This window comes from Lepidochelys kempii, chromosome 12, assembly GCF_965140285.1.
Source record: "Lepidochelys kempii isolate rLepKem1 chromosome 12, rLepKem1.hap1, whole genome shotgun sequence".
Taxonomy (NCBI): domain Eukaryota; kingdom Metazoa; phylum Chordata; order Testudines; family Cheloniidae; genus Lepidochelys; species Lepidochelys kempii.
In genome coordinates, this window is record NC_136391.1 from 7,165,854 (window position 1) to 7,175,627 (window position 9,774).

Sequence of the window (9,774 nt, forward strand, 5' to 3'; positions counted from 1 at the left end):
AAACCGGCAAGCCTCCAGCCAGCTGCTGTAGCTTCCTGATAAAGAGCTGGTTTGTTTGCAGAGGGAGAAAAGTCACAGGGCTGGGTAGCTGCAACCTATTAGAAAGCATCCCTAGTGGAGAGCGCTGACTGGGGAAAGAGCATTGCCCCACAGCCAAAGCTATCCCCAAGCACAGAGGTCCCATAGGACACCACAGATCCACCCATAGTGGTGCCAGGTGTAATAACCCATGTTCAGTGCAGGAAGCTAAAAGGGAATTATGCTCCTTAGAAGACAGAGGACACCGCACCTGATGTGTCACTCCGGGGACAGGAAAATACTCGGGCTGTCAATTAATTGCAGTTAACTCACGCGAGTCACTCCAAAAAATTAATTGTGATTAATCTCACTGTTAAACAATCGAATACCAATTGAAATTTATTAAATCGTTTTGGCTGTTTTTCTACATTTTCAACTATATTGATTTCTGTTATAACACAGAATACAAAGTGCACAGAGCTCACTTTATATTATCAATTTTTATTACAAATATTTGCACTGTAAAAATAATAAACAAAAGAAACAGTATTTTTCAATTCACCTCATACAAGTACTGTATGCAATCTCTTTATCCTGAAAGTGTAATTTACAAATGCAGGGTTTTTTTTTGTTACATAACTGCTCTCAAAAACAAAACAATGTAAAACTTTACAGCCTACAAGTCCACTCAGTCCTACATCTTGTTCAGCCAATCGCTCAGACAAACAAGTTTGTTTACATTTACAAGAGATAATGCTGCTCTCTTCTTATTTACAGTGTCACCTGAAAGTGAGAATAGGCCTTTGCCTGGCACTTTTGTAGCCGGCATTGCTAGGTATTTATGTGCCAGATATGCTAAACATTTGTATGCCCTTCATGCTTCAGCCACCATTCCAGAGGACATGCTTGCATACTGATGATGCTCATTAAAAAATAATGCATTACTTAAATTTGTGACTGAACTCCTTGGGGGAGAATTGTATGTCTCCTGCTCTGTTTTATCCGCATTCTGCATATATTTCATGTTATAGCAGTCTCAGATGATGGCCCAGCACACGTTTGTTTTAAGAACACTTTCAGTGCAGATCAGACAAAACGCAAAGAAGGTACCAATTTGAAATTTCTAAAAATAGCTACAGCACTCAACCCAAGGTTTATGAATCTGAAGTGCCTTCCAAAATCTGAGAGGGATGAGGCGTGGAGCGTGCTTTTAGAAATCTTAGAAGAGCAACACTCAGATGCGGAAACTATAGAACCCAAACTACCAAGAAAGAAAATCAACCTTCTGCTGGTGGCATCTGACTCAGATGATAAAAATGAACATGCATCGGTCTGCTCTGCTTTGGATCGTTATCGAGCAGAACCCGTCATCGGCATGGATGCACGTCCTCTGCAATGGTGGTTGAGGCATGAAGGGACATATGAATCTTTAGCCCATCTGGCACGTAATATCTTGCGATGTTGGCTACAACAGCGCCATGCAAATGCCTGTTCTCACTTTCAGATGACATTGTAAACAAGAAACGGGCAGCATTATCTCCTGCAAATTGTACCCAAATTTGGTGGTCTGAGCTATTGGCTGAAGCAGGACTGAGTGGACTTGTAGGCTCTAAAGTTTTACATTGTTTTATTTTTCAATGCAGTAATTTTTTGTACATCATTCTACATTTGTAAGTTCAACTTTCATGATAAAGAGATCGCACTACAGTACTTGTATGAGGTGAATTGAAAAATACCATTTCTTTTGTTTTTTACAGTGCAAATATTTGTAATAAAAATAAATATAAAGTGAGCACTTTGTATTCTGTGTTGTAATTGAAATCGATATATTTGAAAATGTAGAAAACACCCAAAATATTTAAATAAATGGTATTCCATGATTGTTTAACAACGCGATTAATCACACAATTAATCGAGATTAATTTTTTTAATCACTTGACAACCCTAGAAAGTACGTCAGTGTGCCAGATCCCGAGATGACGTAAGTTGGTGCCACCCCACTGAATTGAAGGAACTGACACCCCTACCTTCTATGATGAGACAACTGGCTCTGTGGATGAGGGGAAAGCAGTGGATGTGTTGTTCCTTGACTTTAGCAAAGCTTTTGACATGGTCTCCCACAGTATTCTTGCCAGCAAGTTAAAGTAGTATGGGCTGGATGAATGGACTATAAGGTGGATAGAAAGTTGGCTAGATTGTTGGGCTCAACGGGTAGTGATCAATGGCTCCATGTCTAGTTGGCAGCCGGTATCAAGTGGAGTGCCCCAAGGGTCGGTCCTGGGGCTGGTTTTGTTCAATATCTTCCTAAATGATCTGGAGGATGGTGTGGATTGCACCCTCAGCAAGTTTGCAGATGATACTAAACTGGGAGGAGAGGTAGATACGCTGGAGGGTAGAGATAGGATACAGAGGGCCCTAGAGAAATTAGAGGATTGGGCCAAAAGAAATCTGATGAGGTTCAACAAGGACAAGTGCAGAGTCCTGCACTTAGGATGGAAGAATCCCATGCACCGCTACAGACTAGGGACCGAATGGCTCGGCAGCAGTTCTGCAGAAAAGGACCTAGGGGTGACAGTGGACGAGAAGCTGGATATGAGTCAACAGTGTGCCCTTGTTGCCAAGAAGGCCAAAGGCATTTTGGGATGTATAAGGAGGGGCATTGCCAGCAGATCGAGGGACGTGATCGTTCCCTTCTATTGGACATTGGTGAGGCCTCATCTGGAGTACTGTGTCCAGTTTTGGGCCCCACACTACAAGAAGGATGTGGAAAAATTGGAAAGCGTCCAGCAGAGGGCAACAAAAATGATTAGGGGACTGGAACACATGACTTATGAGGAGAGGCTGAGGGAACTGGGGATGTTTAGTCTGTGGAAGAGAAGAATGAGGGGGGATTTGATAGCTGCTTTCAACTACCTGAAAGGGGATTCCAAAGAGGATGGATCTAGACTGTTCTCAATGGTAGCAGATGACAGGACAAGGAGTAATGGTCTCAAGTTGCAGTGGGGGAGGTTTAGGTTGGATATTAGGAAAAACTTTTTCACTAGGATGGTGGTGAAACACTGGAATGCGTTCCCTAGGGAGGTGGTGGAATCTCCTTCCTTAGAAGTTTTTAAGGTCAGGCTTGACAAAGCCCTGGCTGGGATGATTTGGTTGGGGATTGGTCCTGCTTTGAGCAGGGGGTTGGACTAGATGACCTCCTGAGGTCCCTTCCAACCCTGATATTCTAGGATTCTATGAAGGTAAATGCTCACTTTTAGGAGTAGCTAATTTTGAAAGGGGCCTCTGTGCGCTCAGCTAGGTGGGTGTCTAAAGGGCATCCGTTGTGCTCAGAACAGCCAGGCCCGCAGTGCGAACGGCACCCAGCCACGCAGCAGAAGGCCATGGCCAGCACTTTCAAACTCTTGAGCCTGAAGTTAGCCCCTCACATCCAAACTCAGGCACCCGAAGCTGATCAGCTTTGTGCAGCTCCATGTGAGGCATTTCCCCTGATGAAAATCGGTCACTAACTCCGTCCCCTCAAGGGGTGGGTGCAGGTGGGAGGGGAGTGTGTGTGGGGAGAACCAGGGATAAACAAGGAGTCTGTAGGTGTCTGGGGGAGGGAGCAGATTTTGGGAAGGGACACCCTGGAGCCTAGGGAGCAGCTGTACACAGGATACAATAGGGAAGCTCTCCCCCAACTTTCTCACCTACCCCAGCCACCCCTCTGCTCTAGGATCCTCCATCTGAACAATGCTCCAATGGTCCCGACCCTTGTGGCATTGCATTCCAACCTCTGCCCACCCTGTTCCCAGTGGGCACCGAGGGGGCTCTGGTGCCTCCTTCTCACTCCATGCTGGCTGCTAGCTGGCAAGGGGAGCAGAGAGAGGGGAAGAGCTGGGTCAGCCTGGTTGCCTTCTGCCCTAGTGCCAGAGAAGAAAATGGCAGATGATATTCAATGCTGATAAATGCAAAGTAGCACACATTGCAAAACATAAACCCAACTCTACATACAAAATGATCCGTTACCACTCAAGAAAGAGATCTTGGAGTCATCGTGGATAGTTCTCTGAAAACATCCACTCAATGTGCAGCTGCAGTCAAAAAACTAACAGAATCAGGAACCATTAGGAAAGGGATAGATGATAAGACTAAAAATATCGTAATGCCGCTATATAAATCCATGGTACGCCCACACCTTGAATACTGGGTGCAAGTTTGGTCGCCCCGTCTCAAAAAAGATAGATTAGAATTGGGAAAGGTCCAGGGAAGGGCGACCAAAATGACTAAGGGGATGGAGCAGCTTCTAGATGAGGAGAGATTAATAAGACTTGGACTGTTCAGTATGGAAATTAGATGACGAAGGGGGGAGATGACAGAGGTCTATAAAATCATGACTGGGGTGGAGACAGTGAACAGGGACGTGTTATTTACCTCTTTGCATAACACAAGAAGCAGGGGTCATGCAATGAAATTAGCAGGCAACAGGTTTAAAACAGACAAACAAACAAAAAAGGACTTCTAAACACAGTGCAACCTGTGGAACTCATTGCCAGGGGATGTTCTGAAGGCCAAAAGTATAACTGGGTTCAAAAAAGAGTTAGCTACGTTCATGGAGGACGGGTCCAGCAATGGCTACTAGCCAAGATGGTCAGGGATGCAAACCCATGATCTGGGTGTCCCTAAACATCTGACTGCTAGAAGCTGGAACTGACAACAGGGGATGGACCACTCAATACTTTCCCTCTTCTGTTCATTCCCTCTGAAGCACCTGGCCACTGTCAGAGACAGGATGCTGGGCTAGATGGACCATTGCTCTGACCCAGCATAGCCAATCTTATGTTCATGGCAGCCTCTGATGAGAAGGGAGTGTAATTGCAGCTTTGTTGGGTGCTTGAGGTTCCAGCAGTGTGGTGGGACATGTTTGTAGGGGTTGGAGAAGGGTGTGTCAAAGACACATTGGCAGGTCCAGCCTCCTAAGGAAAAGTGATCTGAGGCTACACTTGCATGTTATACCGCAATAAAGCCTCCCAGAGCGCTCTACCTTACTCCCCGTCCACACTGGCAAGGCACGTAGAGCGCTCGGACTCCCTGGCTGGAGCGCTCCTGGTACTCCACCTCCCCAAGGGGATTAACAGCTGTGGTGCATTGGCGGAGACGCTCCAGCGTAAACAGGGAGTAACGTTATTACGCACGGATTGGCCTCCGGAAACTCCCCATAAGCCTTTCAGCTGAAGCGTCCTCTCTTGTTTGGTTGTGAACTCCAGATGCCGCAGTGCTGTTTCAAAGCTCTGTTTCGGGGGGCTGCTTATCAAAAAAACAAACACAGCTTGTCAAGGTTCCTTCCCCACTCTGACCTCTAGGGTACAGATGTGGGGACCTGCATGAAAAACCCCCTAAACTTATTTTTACCAGCTTAGGTTAAAACTTCCCCAAGGTACAAACTATTTCACCTTTTGCCCTTGGACTTTATTCCTGCCACCACCAAGCATCTAACAAAAATATAACAGGGAAAGAGCCCGCTTGAAAACGTCTTTCCCCCCAAAATCCTCCCAAACCCTACGCCCCCTTTCCTGGGGAAGGCTTGATAAAAATCCTCACCAATTTGCATAGGTGAATACAGACCCAAACCCTTGGATCTTAAGAACAATGAAAAAGCAATCAGGTTCTTAAAAGAAGAATTTTAACTGAAGAAAAAGTAAAAGAATCACCTCTGTAAAATCAGGAGGGTGAATACCTTACAGGGTAATCAGATTCAAAACATAGAGAATCCCTCTCGACAAAACCTTAAGTTACAAAAAGACACAAAAACAGGAATATACATTCCCTCCAGCACAGCTTATTTTACCAGCCATTAAACAAAAGAAAATCTAATGCATTTTCTAGCTAGATTAATTACTAACTTAACAGGAGTTGGAAGGCTTGCGTTTCTGATCTGTTCCCGGCAAAAGCATCACACAGACAGACAGAACCCTTTGTTTCTCCCCCCCCTCCAGCTTTGAAAGTACCTTGTCTCCTCATTAGTCACTGTGGTCAGGTACCAGCGAGGTTATCCTAGCTTCTTAACCCTTTACAGGTGAAAGGGCTTTTCCTCTGGCCAGGAGGGATTTTAAAGGTGTTTACCCTTCCCTTTATATTTACGACACAGCTACTGTTGGCTTTGAATGAGTGAGAGGCAGGCGGGGGGCTCCGTTGGAGTGCCGACAGCTAATGTTTGCTTGAAGAGAGAGGCGGCGCGGGGAGGAGCAGGGTTGGGGTCCATTTCGGCGAGCGGCTGCTTATCTCGTCTATGAGGAAAAAAAGAAACACCTGCCGTTTGCTTTCAGTGAGTGAGAGAGAGACGGGAAGGGGGGGGGTCCTGTATTTACAAGACAGTGGGCTGACACACTCTCAGCCCCCCAAAACCCACCTCTCTCCCCCCACGCTCCCTGTCACACTCCACCCCACCCCCCATATGAAAAGCACGCTGCAGCCACTTGAATGCTGGGATAGCTGCTCACAATGCACCGCTCCCAATGCTGCCGCCAATGTGGCCACCACAGTGCGCTGGCAGCTGGCAGTGTGGACAGACTGCAGCGCTTTCCCTACTCAGCTGTACGAAGGCGGGTTTAACTCACAGCGCTGTACATCTGTCAGGATAGTCAAGGCCTGACTCTCAGAGGTGCAGACTTAGGCCTGGTTGCCACTTAAAATGCAGGTTGACATAACTACGGTGGGAAGGGGTCTGAAGAATCCACACCCTGAATGCCACACCTATGTCGACCTCGCCCCTGGTGTGGGCGTAGCTGCGTCAATGGAATAATGCTTCTGTCAACCTAGCTATGACCGCTCCGGAGGGTGGTGTTCCTACAGCAAAGGAAAAGCCCCTCCCATCGCTGTGGGCCGTGCTTACGCTCTGGGGCTATGCCAGCGTAGTTATGACGCCATAGCTTAGCTGCAGTGGTCCCTGGAGTACAGACATGGCCTTAGGCTCACTCGCTTAGTTGAAGCTAGACAAATTCAGAGGGGACATAAGGTGTATGGTTTTACAGTGCGGGTAGTGAACTATCGGGACAGCTTCCCAAAGGTTGTGGTGGATTCTCCATAACTGATATGTTTCAAATCAAGATGAGATGTTTTTCTAAAAAAAAAATTGCTCCTGATCACAGAGGAATGATTTTGGGGAAGTTCTCTGGCCTGTGTTATTTAGAAGGCCACACTCAGGGGTTCTCAGACTAGGGGCTGCGACCTCCAGGTTATTACGGAGGGGGTCACAAGCTGTCAGCCCCCATGCATACCAGGGCTCTGGCTATCAGCCAGGCCTGGGGCTGACAGCCCGAGCCAGAGCTGGGCGGCTGGAGAGCAGCGACTGATGGCCAGGTGCCCAGCTCTGAAGGCAGCGCGGCCCCTAGCAGCAGCACAGAAGTAAGGGTGGCATGATATGGGGGGATCATCACTTTTTTTTGGGGGGGGGGGGAGCAATGCATGCTGGGGATTATATTATGTACCACTCTATTCCACTTGCCTTTCCAGCACCTCAGCTCTGGAAGCACAGATCAGGGTTCTGTCTTTTTGGAAAGCATTTAACAGAGTTAAGCCTCAGAGCTCTTGTATGCAAGGCCCTGAATGTGGGAGTTAATTACAGCCCCCAGTTCAAACAGAATACCCCACAATTCTTAGTACACAAACATTTAACACATGGAAAAATATTGCAAAGAGCATTTGGAATGCTTATGAAAAGCTCTTAAACAAAAGCTATTAGATAGTAAATCTGCTGGTGTGCCTTATGTGAAATCTTACCACTCTGCTGCTGGGTATATTTCAGTGTCAGATTTTAACATGCCATTTACTTTCAGTACTTTAGCACCCACGTATGAACACATTCCCCTCTCATCTTTCAGTGATGACTTCTCCGTCTCTATACTGTGGCCACAATATGTAGTGTATGCCCCCGGGGTTCTTCTGAGTTTGAGAAGATGCAGTATCGCTGTTCCTGTCCAGACACTCCCAAATCTTGTCAGCAGTCTGAGGCACTTTCCAGCTAGCAGCATGCCAGGCACTGGGTTAATAGGTCATTGGTCTCCTCCACTCCTGGTGAGCTAGGAAACCTGTAGCCTCTATCCAAAGTGGTACAGGATTGGGATTCAGCTCTCACAGCAGAAACAGCTCTTGGTCCTGCATTGATCAGCCACTGAATCCACAGGACTGTCTTTATTGCCTGTACTTATAACTTTTCCCCCACTGAGCGGCTCAGCTGTCTGATTGTTAATATGTGTATGGCCTGCAAGCCTGCTTGCCCTTAATGGAAACTTCCTATACAGCTTCAGAAACAGCTACCAAGGATACCTACTAACTCCCAGACCCTTCTTGTGGGTGATTCTAGGCCTTTCTAGCTCAGCTGCTGAGCAGAGGATTCAAACAAAAGTCCATGTCTCCTCCCCACCTGTTTCTCTGCCTTTCTTTAGACTTTAATGTCAAATATTGCAGCACAAGGCACAGGGGTTACAGCTGCACTGTTGGAAAGTGGCCTGGATTCTATTGCATCATGGGAAAATTTAATCCAAGGTAGGCTGAGCATCCCACTTCCACTGCCTGTTGCATTTACAGCTCCCACAATCCACCTGCCTTTCACTCTGCCAGTCAGTGCTGATACAGGCTTACCCGGAATGCACCCACTCACTTCCCGCTGACAGCAAGAGGAGTGCAGAAAGTGGGCTGTGCTTGGCATGGATTGTCTGTCTGGGCAATCCAGCCATGGACGGGAGGATTCTGCGCCCTCACTCAGTGCCCCCTCCTCTCCAGAAGAAGCACGTTAAAACAGCGAGGGAGGGATTAGGGACACCTGGAAATCCTGTTAGCCTCACAGGGTCAGCAGTAAATGGATCAGCCTGCAGTTGGCATCCTCAGCAAAGGCAGGATTAGCTCAATGACATCCTCTGCTGACCATCAGACTTGCTCCCCCCGCTCCCCATGTGACAGTGGGGATGGAGCCTTGGGAGGAGGGGCAGCCCTCTGTGTTCTTAAATCTTGAGCTAGGGCAGAGCCTAGCATCATCCTACCCTTCGGCTTTCCTGTGCCCCATATATTTACAGTCCCCACACCTTCAGACTCCTGGTTGAGGAGACAGCCTTATAGTCCAGCACCTCCGTGCTGGGATGCAGTCTTGCATCAGTTTCAGGACATACCCCTGTACTACAGTGTTATGATAAACCTGCAGTCGCTATCATTTGGGACAGCTCCGTAGTTTTCTGTACCTGAGTTTTGGGGCAGCCCTAGATTCCTGAATTTTGGAGTCTATTCGGTGCTTTATCATGTTAATGTCTCCAGCTGCGGCAAGTACTAAGAGGAATCTGCAGATTCCCAAGTGCCCAGAGACTGCCATGCCAAGAAGCAGAGATCCATGTCTTGCGGAAAGTGGTGTGAATAGAGATCACACTGTACTCTTGGTCAGCTATGTGGGGCATCATTACACACCCTCTGTGGTCCGGAATAGTCACGCACTTTGGTGTGTCTGAGTTATGGGACAGTCTTGTGCCTCTGGATTGTAATACAACTCTACCCCATTAATCCCCGTTTTCATACGGTGTGCTTTGCTAATCCCCTGCCAGGATTACAGTGACTCAGAGTAACAGTAACAGGCTCTCTCACTAGCTGCTACAATAGATTACAAGGTAAACAGAGAAGGAAACAAACTCCTTTCCTTAGATTCATTTCCTCTCAAGCATTTTTGGGGAGAGAATTCCTATGACCCAGGGGAAATCAGGACCTCTGCATTCCTCCAGACTACACCTTGTGGTAAGT